This window comes from Phyllobates terribilis, unplaced genomic scaffold, assembly GCF_046119375.1.
Source record: "Phyllobates terribilis strain yellow unplaced genomic scaffold, ASM4611937v1 Scaffold_297__1_contigs__length_2349677, whole genome shotgun sequence".
Classification (NCBI taxonomy): domain Eukaryota; kingdom Metazoa; phylum Chordata; class Amphibia; order Anura; family Dendrobatidae; genus Phyllobates; species Phyllobates terribilis.
The window spans coordinates 1,678,027-1,687,943 of record NW_027363057.1 but is presented as its reverse complement, the minus strand read 5'-3'; positions in this window follow the sequence as shown (position 1 = coordinate 1,687,943).

The window sequence follows — 9,917 nt, the reverse complement described above, 5'->3', positions numbered from 1 at the left end:
CATGCTGCGGTCCTGAAAGACGTGCTGCATGTCAGTATTCACGGGTGATTTGCAGACTTTGATGCATGCATAGTGGACATGGGATTTCTAGAGATCCCATCCACTATGCTGTAACATCTGGAAACTGCAGGTTTGATGCTGTATAAACACGCAGCTTCAAACCTGCAGCGGCTCCTGACCGTGGCCACGTACACAAACTCACCCGCAGCATGTCAATTTCTGCAGCGGACACGCTAGTCGCTGCTGCAGATTTTGACCGATTGAAGTGTCATTATATGCGGTGGATTCACAAGTACCGACAGCAAAAGTGCAGCATTAGAACATTGCATTTTGGATGCAACAAATATACGCTGCATCCAAAGCGCTGCTTGTTGCTGTTTGTGAGGACGTAGTGGCTAGCGAAACAGCTGTGAGTCGCTATTAATGGCCAGTGAACATGTTTGCAAATGGCACCTTCCCATGCTAAGAATAGCAGCTCACAACTGCCACATAAAATACGTGAATAGAAAAGCTAATGGAGATTGGATGAATGGGATCAGCTGACACCTAGCTCTTTTGTTTGGTGATGACAATGTGTCAATCAGACCTTTTCATGACCAAACCTAATTTAAGTAAAGTAAGGAGTTAAATAAACACACAGACACAGAGCAAACACTTTATTTGAAATACAACAGACACATTCTTTAATCATTTAAATTAACCAACATACTCACCCCAGTTCTGACAGTAATCCAAGGGTTTAAGCAATGTCCCACCAAATAACTTTATTTAGCTCCAAAAAGCATTCATTGATGTACAAAAACGCTTCAAAAACCGCATAAAAAAATGCATCAAAAATGTGTCAAAAACGCACTGCATTTTTCCCACCAAGGAACGCTCGTGAAATTTCTGCTTCAAATCCTGATCGTGCGCACATAGACTTAGGGTGCAGTCAGACGGCCGTATAAATTTCTGGGTCACTTGATACTCCGCCCAGGCTCCACCCCAGTTCCGCCTCCACCCCTCGATCCTTCCATAGTCCCACCACCCACTCTTGGAAAAACTCCACTTCTGTACCACATCCTTACCAATCACACATTAAGGCTATGTGTGTACGTTCAGGATTTGAATGCAGAAATTTCTGCAGCATTTCTGCATCTCTTCACAGGAAAAACGCTGCAGAAAAAACGTGTGTTATGCGACGATTTTAACTTGTTTTTTTATGCGTTTTTAATGCGTTTTTGGATGCGTTTTTTGACATAAATGAATGCTTTTTGGAGCTAAATAAAGATATTTGAAAAAAGAAACGTGGGACATTGCTTCAACCCTTGGATTACTGTCAGACCTGGGGTGAGTATATTGGTTAATTTAAATGATTAAAGAATATGTCTGTTATATTTCAAATAAAGTGTTTACTCTGTGTGTGTTTATTTAACTCTTTACTTTACTTTAATTTGCTTTTAGTAATGAAAGGCTCTGATTGACACCATGTCATCACCAAACAAAAGGGCTAGGTGTCAGCTAATCCCATACACTCAATCTCATTAGCATTTCCATTCAAGTCATTCCTGGGGCAGCTGAGAGCTGCTATTTTTAGCCTGGGAAGGTGCCATTAGGCAAACATTTTCCCTGCTATTAATAACAGCTCATAGCTGTTTTGTTAGCCGCTACATCCTCACGAACAGCAATAAGCAGCGCTTTGGATGCAGCGTATTTTCACTGCGTACAAAACGCTGTGTTCTAATTCCACACTTTTGTTGTCAATACAGGCGAATTGACCGCATATAATGACACTTCAATTGTTCAAAATTCGCAGCGGAGACTAGCGTGTCCGATACAGAAATTGACATGCAGCAGGGTGAGTTTGGGTACGTGGCAACGGTCAGGAGAGGCAGGTTTGAAGCTGCGTGTTTATGCAGTGTCAAACCCACAGCGTCCAGATATTACAATATTTTGGATGGGATCTCTAGAAATCCCAAGTCCACTATGCGTGCATCTGAGGCTGCGGATCACACATAGACACTGACATGCCGCTTGTCTTTTAGGACCGCTGCAAGTCAAATTCTCTTGCAGAGTCGCTAGTCTCCGCAACAGAAATTTGACCACTAGAATGCATTGAATACGGCAAATTTGCATGGGTAAGTGAACACATGTAAATTAACCTGCGCTAAATAGAAAGCAGCATTTTGGACGCAGCAAAAATATGCTGCATCCAAAGCGCTGCTAAATCCAGATTGTGGGGACATAGCGTTAAAAAAAAAATGCTGTGGGCTCCTGCGTCATTTTAATACCAGCAGAGGGAAAGTCGACCGCTGGGGGCTGATATTAGTAGCCATTAGCCAAAAATGTTCCCTGGCTATTAATAACAGCTCGCAGCTGTTTGCTTAGCCTTTACTGGCTAGATTACAGGGGGACCCCAGAAAAAAATTGACATAGGGTCCCCCAGAAAAAGCTAAGCAGATAGCTGTGGGCTGATATTAATAACCAGGGAAGGGCCATGGATAATAGCCCCCTCCGCGGCTAATATTATAAGATGCACCAAATCTGGCGCTTGGCCTCCGTTCTTCCCACTGCCGTGTAGCGGTGAGGAGTGTGGTAATGGGGTAATACCACCTTTATTGGTGGCTGACATGAAGCTCAGGTTAGTAACCCCGTAGTAAAGTTTTCGACGCTTTTTCAATAAAGACACGGCCAGAATAAAGTATTTTATTGAAATAAAATTACACATGGTCTTAATAATTTTTTTATTGTTCTCTCAATCCCCGACGCCCTCGTCTCCTGAAAAAAACACAAATAAAAAACAACCATATCCCTCACCTGTCCACTGTCACAACGTAATCCAGATTGTCCCTCGGCGATCCAGGTCACTTCTACAGCAGTCACATCAATCACCAATGTGACTGCTGTAAAAGACAGCACTGTACACTGACAGGAGTGTAAAATCACTCCTGTTAGTGTACATTGCTTTGCTGCAGGCTGAGGTCAGGTGAGTTTATCAGCTGAAGATCAGCTGATCAGCTCTGATGACCTCATACTGCAACAGTACTGCGTGGGAACATTCGTGAGAATGTTCCTAAACAGCACTAGTGCTGTAAAGTGAGATCCCGGAGCTCTCAGCTGATCTTCAGCTGATGAACTCGCGTGACCTCAGCTGGCAGCAGCGATGTACACTGCTGGGAGCGAGCGTGCTCCTGTCAGTGTACCGCCGGCCTCCGAGATGATCGCGTCGCCGGGGGACATCAGGAGGACGCCGGACAGGTGAGGATAAAAGGATTTTTTTCATTTTAAATAGATTTTTGCTTTTTTTTTTTTTTTTTTGTTATCAGCGGGAGCGGCGGTTGGATGATGGGAGAAGTAGTCTTCTTCCCCGGCCCAGGTACCATTCTTTGAGCGTTTTTGCGCTGCAGAAATGCTACAAAGAATGGACATGCTGCAGATTTTAATGCAATGACAATCCTGCGCAGAAAATTCCGTATCATGTGCACAGCACATCAGGATTGTCATTGCGTTAGCAGGCAGACGGATTACCTAGCGTTTTTGGTCCATTTCCACACGGAAAAAACGCAGCAATGACGCATCAAAAACGCTCAGTGTGCACTTAACCTTAGGCTATGTTCCCACATGTTGTGTTTTTTTTCAGTCAGAAATCTGCAGCAAAACTAATCTCTGGCAGGAAATCAGCTGTGTCAAATCTGCAGGTTTTGCTGCATTTTTTGATGCATTTTTCTCATTGTCCTTCTGTCTCTATTTATGCATGTACATAAAGTTCTGTGAAAAAAAAGAACCCCATTCTATTTTGCCATCAAAAATACTGAAAAAATTTACCTGCATTTTTTCACCACCCATTACTTCCTATGGTTGAAAAAATGCTAAAAGAAGTGACATGCTCTATTTTCCAAGAACACAACCAAGGCACAAAATATGCAGCCAAAAAAGCGCACAAAATGTGGGAACAGAGAATTCTGGTTTCTCATAGACTTTGCTGGTACTGCAAAATGCACCTGAAAATTTGCATAAAAATCTGCAGCAAAATATGGTGAAAAATACAACGTGTGGGAACATAGCCTAACAGTTTCCATATCATATACATAGCCAGCAGCTTTTCTTTTGGCCAAAAGCTGGTCGTTTCTCCATTCTGCCCCCATGTCTCCATTCTGCCCCCATGTCGTCTCTCCATAATGCCCCTGTCTTTCCCATTCTGCCCTTATGTCATCTCCCATTCTGCCCCCATGTCATCTCCCATTCTGTCCCCATGTCATCTCCCATTCAGCCCGCATGTCATCTCCCATTCTGTCCCCATGTCACCTTCCATTTTGTCCCATGTCTCTCCATTCTGCCCCTATGTCGTCTCTCCATTCTGCCCCTGTCTTTCCCATTCTGCCCTTATGTCATCTCCCATTCTGCCTCCATGTCATCTCCCATTCTGCCCCCTTGTCATCTCCCATTCTGCCCCCATGTCATCTCCCATTCTGCCCCCATGTCACCTCCCATTTTGTCCCCATGTCTCTCCATTCTGCCCCCATGTCATCTCCCATTCTGCCCCCATGTCATCTCCCATTCTGCCCCCATGTCACTTCCCATTTTGTCCCCATGTCACCTCCCATTTTGTCCCCATGTCACTCCATTCTGCCCCCATGTCATCTCCCATTCCGCCCTCATAGTGCGACTTTACAAAAAAGTTTCTCCTTACCTGGCTGCCGTTCCAGCGGCGACTCTCCTTCGTCTATCTGAGGCGCAGACGCCAGCCAGTCACAGGCCAGCAGTGATGTTATACGCTGGCGATGTGCGCGCTGACGTCAGCTGCCGGCCTGTGATGTCAGCGTCATTATCATGTACCCCAAATGTCAGCATCATTATTCTGTGCTCAGAGTGCCAGCGTCATCCAGTATCTTGAGTGCCAGTGTCATTATCCTGTGCCCAGAGTGCCAGTGTCATTATCCTGTGCCCAGAGTGCCAGCATCATTATCCTGTACCCAGAGTGCCAGCGTCATTATCCTGTACCCAGAGTGCCAGCGTCATTATCCTGCGTCCAGAGTGCCAGCATCATTATCCTGCGTCCAGAGTGCCAGCGTTATTATCCTGTACCCAGAGTGCCAGCGTCATTATCCTGTACCCCAAATGCCAGCGTCATTATCCTGTGCCCAGAGTGCCAGCGTCATCCAGTATCTTGAGTGCCAGCGTCATTATCCTGTGCCCTGAGTGCCAGCATCATTATCCTGTGCCCAGAGTGCCAGCGTCATTATCCTGTGCCCAGAGTGCCAGCGTCATTATCCTGTACCCAGAGTGCCAGCATCATTATCCTGTACCCCAAATGCCAGCGTCATTATCCTGTGCCCAGAGTGCCAGCGTCATTATCCTGTGCCCATAGTGCCAGCAACATTATCCTGCGTCTAGAGTGCCAGCATCATTATCTTGTACCCCTAGTGTCAGTGTCATCCTGTACCAAGAGTGCCAGTGTCATTATTCTAGGCTATATGTGATTACACTACAGGGGGGCTCTATATGTGATTACATTACGGGGGGGGGCTCTATATGTGATTACACTACAGGGGGGCATATATATGTGATGTGGGTCTTGCTACAGGATAATGACCCAAAACACACAGCTAAAACACCCAAGAATGGCTAAGAGCAAAACACTGGACAATTCTGAAGTGGCCTTCTATGAGCCCTGACCTAAATCCTATTGAGCATCTTTGGAAAGAGCTGAAACATGCCGTCTGGAAAAGGCAACCTTCACACACGAGACAACTGGAGCAGTTTGCTCATTACAGGAATCGTTTGATTGCAGTGATTGCCTCAAAAGGTTGTTCAACAAAATATTAGGTTAAGAGTACCATCATTTCTGTCCAGGCCTATTTCATGAGTTTAATTTTTTTTAAATTCTGTGGCAGCAGGGTTTAAAAGCAATGTCTGACTTTCATTTGTCCATGTTCATAGATTTTTAATTTATTATTACTTTTGTCAGATTCAAGTTATTTCTGTGACCATTGTGGGTTTTTCTTTCATTAAACGAGGGGTACCAACAATTTTGACCAGGTGTGTATGTGATTACATTATGGGGGGCTCTATATGTGATTACATTATGGGGGCTCTATACAGTATGTGATTACATTACAGGGGCTCTATATGTGATTATGACGCGCCCCCTGGGCCTGTGCTGCTGCTGCTGTGCAGGGGGAATACCCGGAGCCGGATCGCTGGGGGTTGTAGTTCTCCGTGGCGGTGACCCGGTCCGTGCCCAGGGTAGTCAAACCAGTGGCAGTCTACTTGTATTGGAATAAGTGTCCGACTACGCCACCCGTGGATTGCGGTCAGTGGGGACCGCCGCTGCACTGCAGACCGCTGAGGCTGATGTTGTTTGTGCAGCTGAGTATGGGATGACTCCCCACGGGAGGAGTATTGCCTCAGGGCAGCTAGTGTGGATAATGATGGGAGTGATGGTGCGAGTGTCCCAGTACTGATGGTGCTGGTGCGGCGATGAAACACATAGACTTGTGGTGCAGTTTCCAAAGCTTTACTCACTGTTGTTGTTCAGATCACTTCGGCCAGCAGTGACCGCCCGAGCCGTGCTGCGTCCACCAGGTGAGGGACTCGGTCAACTCCCGGGCAATTCCAGAGTGCGGTTCAGAGCTCCCCTCTCTTCCTTTCTACTGGCCGTCCTCATCAGTGACCCACCTTTGTCCAGCTTCCTCGGGCCTTCTGTTGGTGAAACCTCTCTCCGGTTTCCCTGACCCTATGCGGTATGCCTTTCTGGTGGATGTAATGAGGGGTCGCACCAAGATGTGGCGACAACCTCCGGTTTTGGCTGAGGATTAGTCGCCTCCACCAATTCGGGTTCCGGTACCCTGCTCTGCCAACCCTTCACCCAGTATCTCCTCTGGGAATATGGGGTTCCTTCTGCCTTCGTGTCTCTGGGCCTTTCTCTGTGTTCCTCGCCTCCTTTCTCTTTCTGTTTCAGTTCCTTTCTTACTCTCCTTGCTGTTCCTTCTCTTCTCTCCCTCTCTGCTGTCTCAGGCCTCTACTCCAGGCCTGGCTCTGGAGCTGGGCCCAGACTGAGCCACAGCTCCCTGTCAGCCCTCTCTGGCTGAGCTCCTCTCTGAACTGAACTGAACCGGACTGAACCCTGTTCTATGATGGTGCCCACCTTATATACCTTCCTCTATGTGTGAGCCCAGGTGACTAGCAACCAATGGGCTCCTACCTATGCCCAGAAACCCACCCCTATCTGCTCCTACACCACTGGGTTTTCCTCCCCCTCCCCACTCCAGCCAGGAACAGAAGCTGTCGTGCCTGCACTATGTCTAGTGGGAGCACCGTTGGTCTGTTCCTCGGAAATGGGGTGTGTGTGGTGCATGCAGCCTACTGAGCCCCGGTCCACACTCCATCCTTACCCGGGAGTGGAATATCACACCTCTGGACTGAGGTGCAATACCCCTGTAGCAGCCGAGCCCTCGGGGTGCTACATTCCCCCCTGGTAAATCACAGCACGTTCTCGGGCTGGAAAAGAGCAAAGACAATTTAAAACATACAAATTTTTAAAGTGCACTCATATATAAGACATTAACTTTTCACTCATCCCTTTATGGGAGGTACTCTTCTCTCTTTAACGTTACTGGTATAAAACATTTTTATAAGACATTCTACTAATGCCACCGGAACTCTTTTGTAAAACACTATATAAAACTTTTGGCATTACTATTTTAGCAGCATATTAAACTTTCCATTATAAGACATTTTCAAATAAAACATTTTCAAAACATATTCTTGAGCCCTGGCCGCTGTGCAACTTGCGACCAGGTAAAGGTGCAACAGTCCATTTTAATCCACCTTGAGGTAGACGTTGCGGTTCTTGTATAAAACCAGTAGGGGGCGCTTTAAGAAGCGCAACTATGTACAAGGGTATGGCCGCTCTCAGTCCTCGGCCAGTGGGGATAAGGGAGTGGCTGCTCACAGTCCTCAGCCTGGTAATTTAGGAAGGGGCACACAAGTAACAGTTCTTGTACCCTGACGGGTAACTATATACAGTTCCATTTTACCGTTTACTGGTAACGGTGTCCTCCTGATGCTTCTTCCTTGTACTCTTCAGACCCGTCCGGATCCTCAGGGTAGTCCATGTCTGGGCGGTACCGCAGCTCCTCCTCAGTTAGACGGTGGACATGGAGAGCATACAGTCCCTTTGCGCCCTTGTGCCGGGTGTAGGTGACCACGTCGCCGGGGTACAGGTCACGTCCGTGATGTCCCTCTGGCAGGTGGCTTTCAACGTCCCTTCTAGTGACGAAGACGTCGGTGTCAGCCTCCGGGTCTCTGATGAAGCCCCAGCCATGCTCCAGCTGGAACTTGACTACGGTCCCGGTGGCTCTGGGACCGCGGATGGCGTGGGTGTCTTGTCGGGCCCTGAACTTCTGCTCCGCGGTCCTGGCCTGGAGTCGCTGCTCCCTGATGCGCCTCTGCCGCCGCTCTCTCTCATACGTAGCTAGCTGCTGACGGCAGCACTCCAGGCGCTGGGCTTCTTCTGCCCGGGTCTCCTGGGTGAAGCCCATGAGGTTCTCGCCAGTGGGGTCCCATGCAAACTGGGCATCCTCCGGCAGGGGTGGAGCGATGTTGGCGGGCTCCGGGGCCGGGATCAAAGGCTCACTCAGGGGTCGCTCTTTCCGGAGACGGGGGTTGGCGAACTCCGGCGGCCATTCAAAGGGTAGCCCGTCCGGGCTGGTATATTGGGCATACAGGTCCGCGCCCAAGGGTGGCACTATGGGCTTCGGACGGGTGGCAGCGCCCGGGGGCACTCGGCCTTGCGACCAGGCCGGCGGTCGCTTGTCGGTCGTGCCCGGGGGTGGCACCGCCAAGGTAGGGGGCGCTGGTGAGGCAGCGGCGCCCGGGTGTGCTGGGCCTTGCGTCCTGGCCTGTGACGTTTCACGCTGTACGGCGCCAGGGTTCAGAGGGCACAGCGCGGGGCGGGGCGTGACGATGGTGCTTGCTGCCTGAGGCCTAGCTGGTGGCGGTGGAGGCGTGGTGTCAGGTACGGTCCCCGGGGCTTCGGGTCCCGCAACGGAGGGTGAGGGCAGGCTGGTGTTCCCCGGGCTTGGGGTGGTGGCGTCCCCATTACTTGCCTCAGTCTCCGTGGACTCCTCCGCGGCGTCATCTGCAGCTGCCGGTCCCTCTTCTCCGCGCCCAGCAGTCAGCGCGTTGTCCGGTCCCGGCGGAGTCCTCTGCTGGTCACCTCCGTGCTGCTGGTCCATCTCCTCTCTCCACCCGGCAAACACATCCCGCTGCGCCCGGACCATTCTCCTGTTCAGATCTTCCAGCGCTGCGCGTGCACGGTCCGGATCTCTAGGCAGCTGGGCCAGCAGTTCCGTCAGGCTGCAGGGTGGTTCAGCTTGCAGCAGGCTGCGGGCCAGGGTGCTGGTGGAGTTTTCTGCTCCCTCCATCTCCGGGTGCAGCAGGTCCAGATTGATCCAGGCCGCACCCAGCCCCTCAGTTTTCTTTCCTATCCGCCCCCATGGGGGTTGGTCTTGGGGGCATCTGCTGACAATCACCTTCAGGGGCAGCCCCCCCACGTTGATGGACATCTCCATTGCTGCATTCATGGCTGGTGGGGGCGGGCTCCTTCTTTGGCGCCACTCTGGGACCTGGCCCACGATGGGAGGCGGCTTCCTGCTGTCCTTTGGTGCGCACATAATGGCGTCCGCTCTGCCAGGGCGGGAAAAAACGGATGAAGATGGCGGGAAACGGTCCAAAATGGCGTCTGATGGCGGGAATCGGCTCCGGATGGCGGGAAACGACTCCGGACAGCGGGAAACTTCTGGAAATGGGGGGAGACTTCTTTTTAAGGTACATGTGCAATTTTCTTCAGGCACGCAATACCCGTTTGTGGCGGGTTGGTAATGATCCTGCCGACTACGCCAAAGTTGACGCGCCCCCTGGGCCTGTGCTGCTGC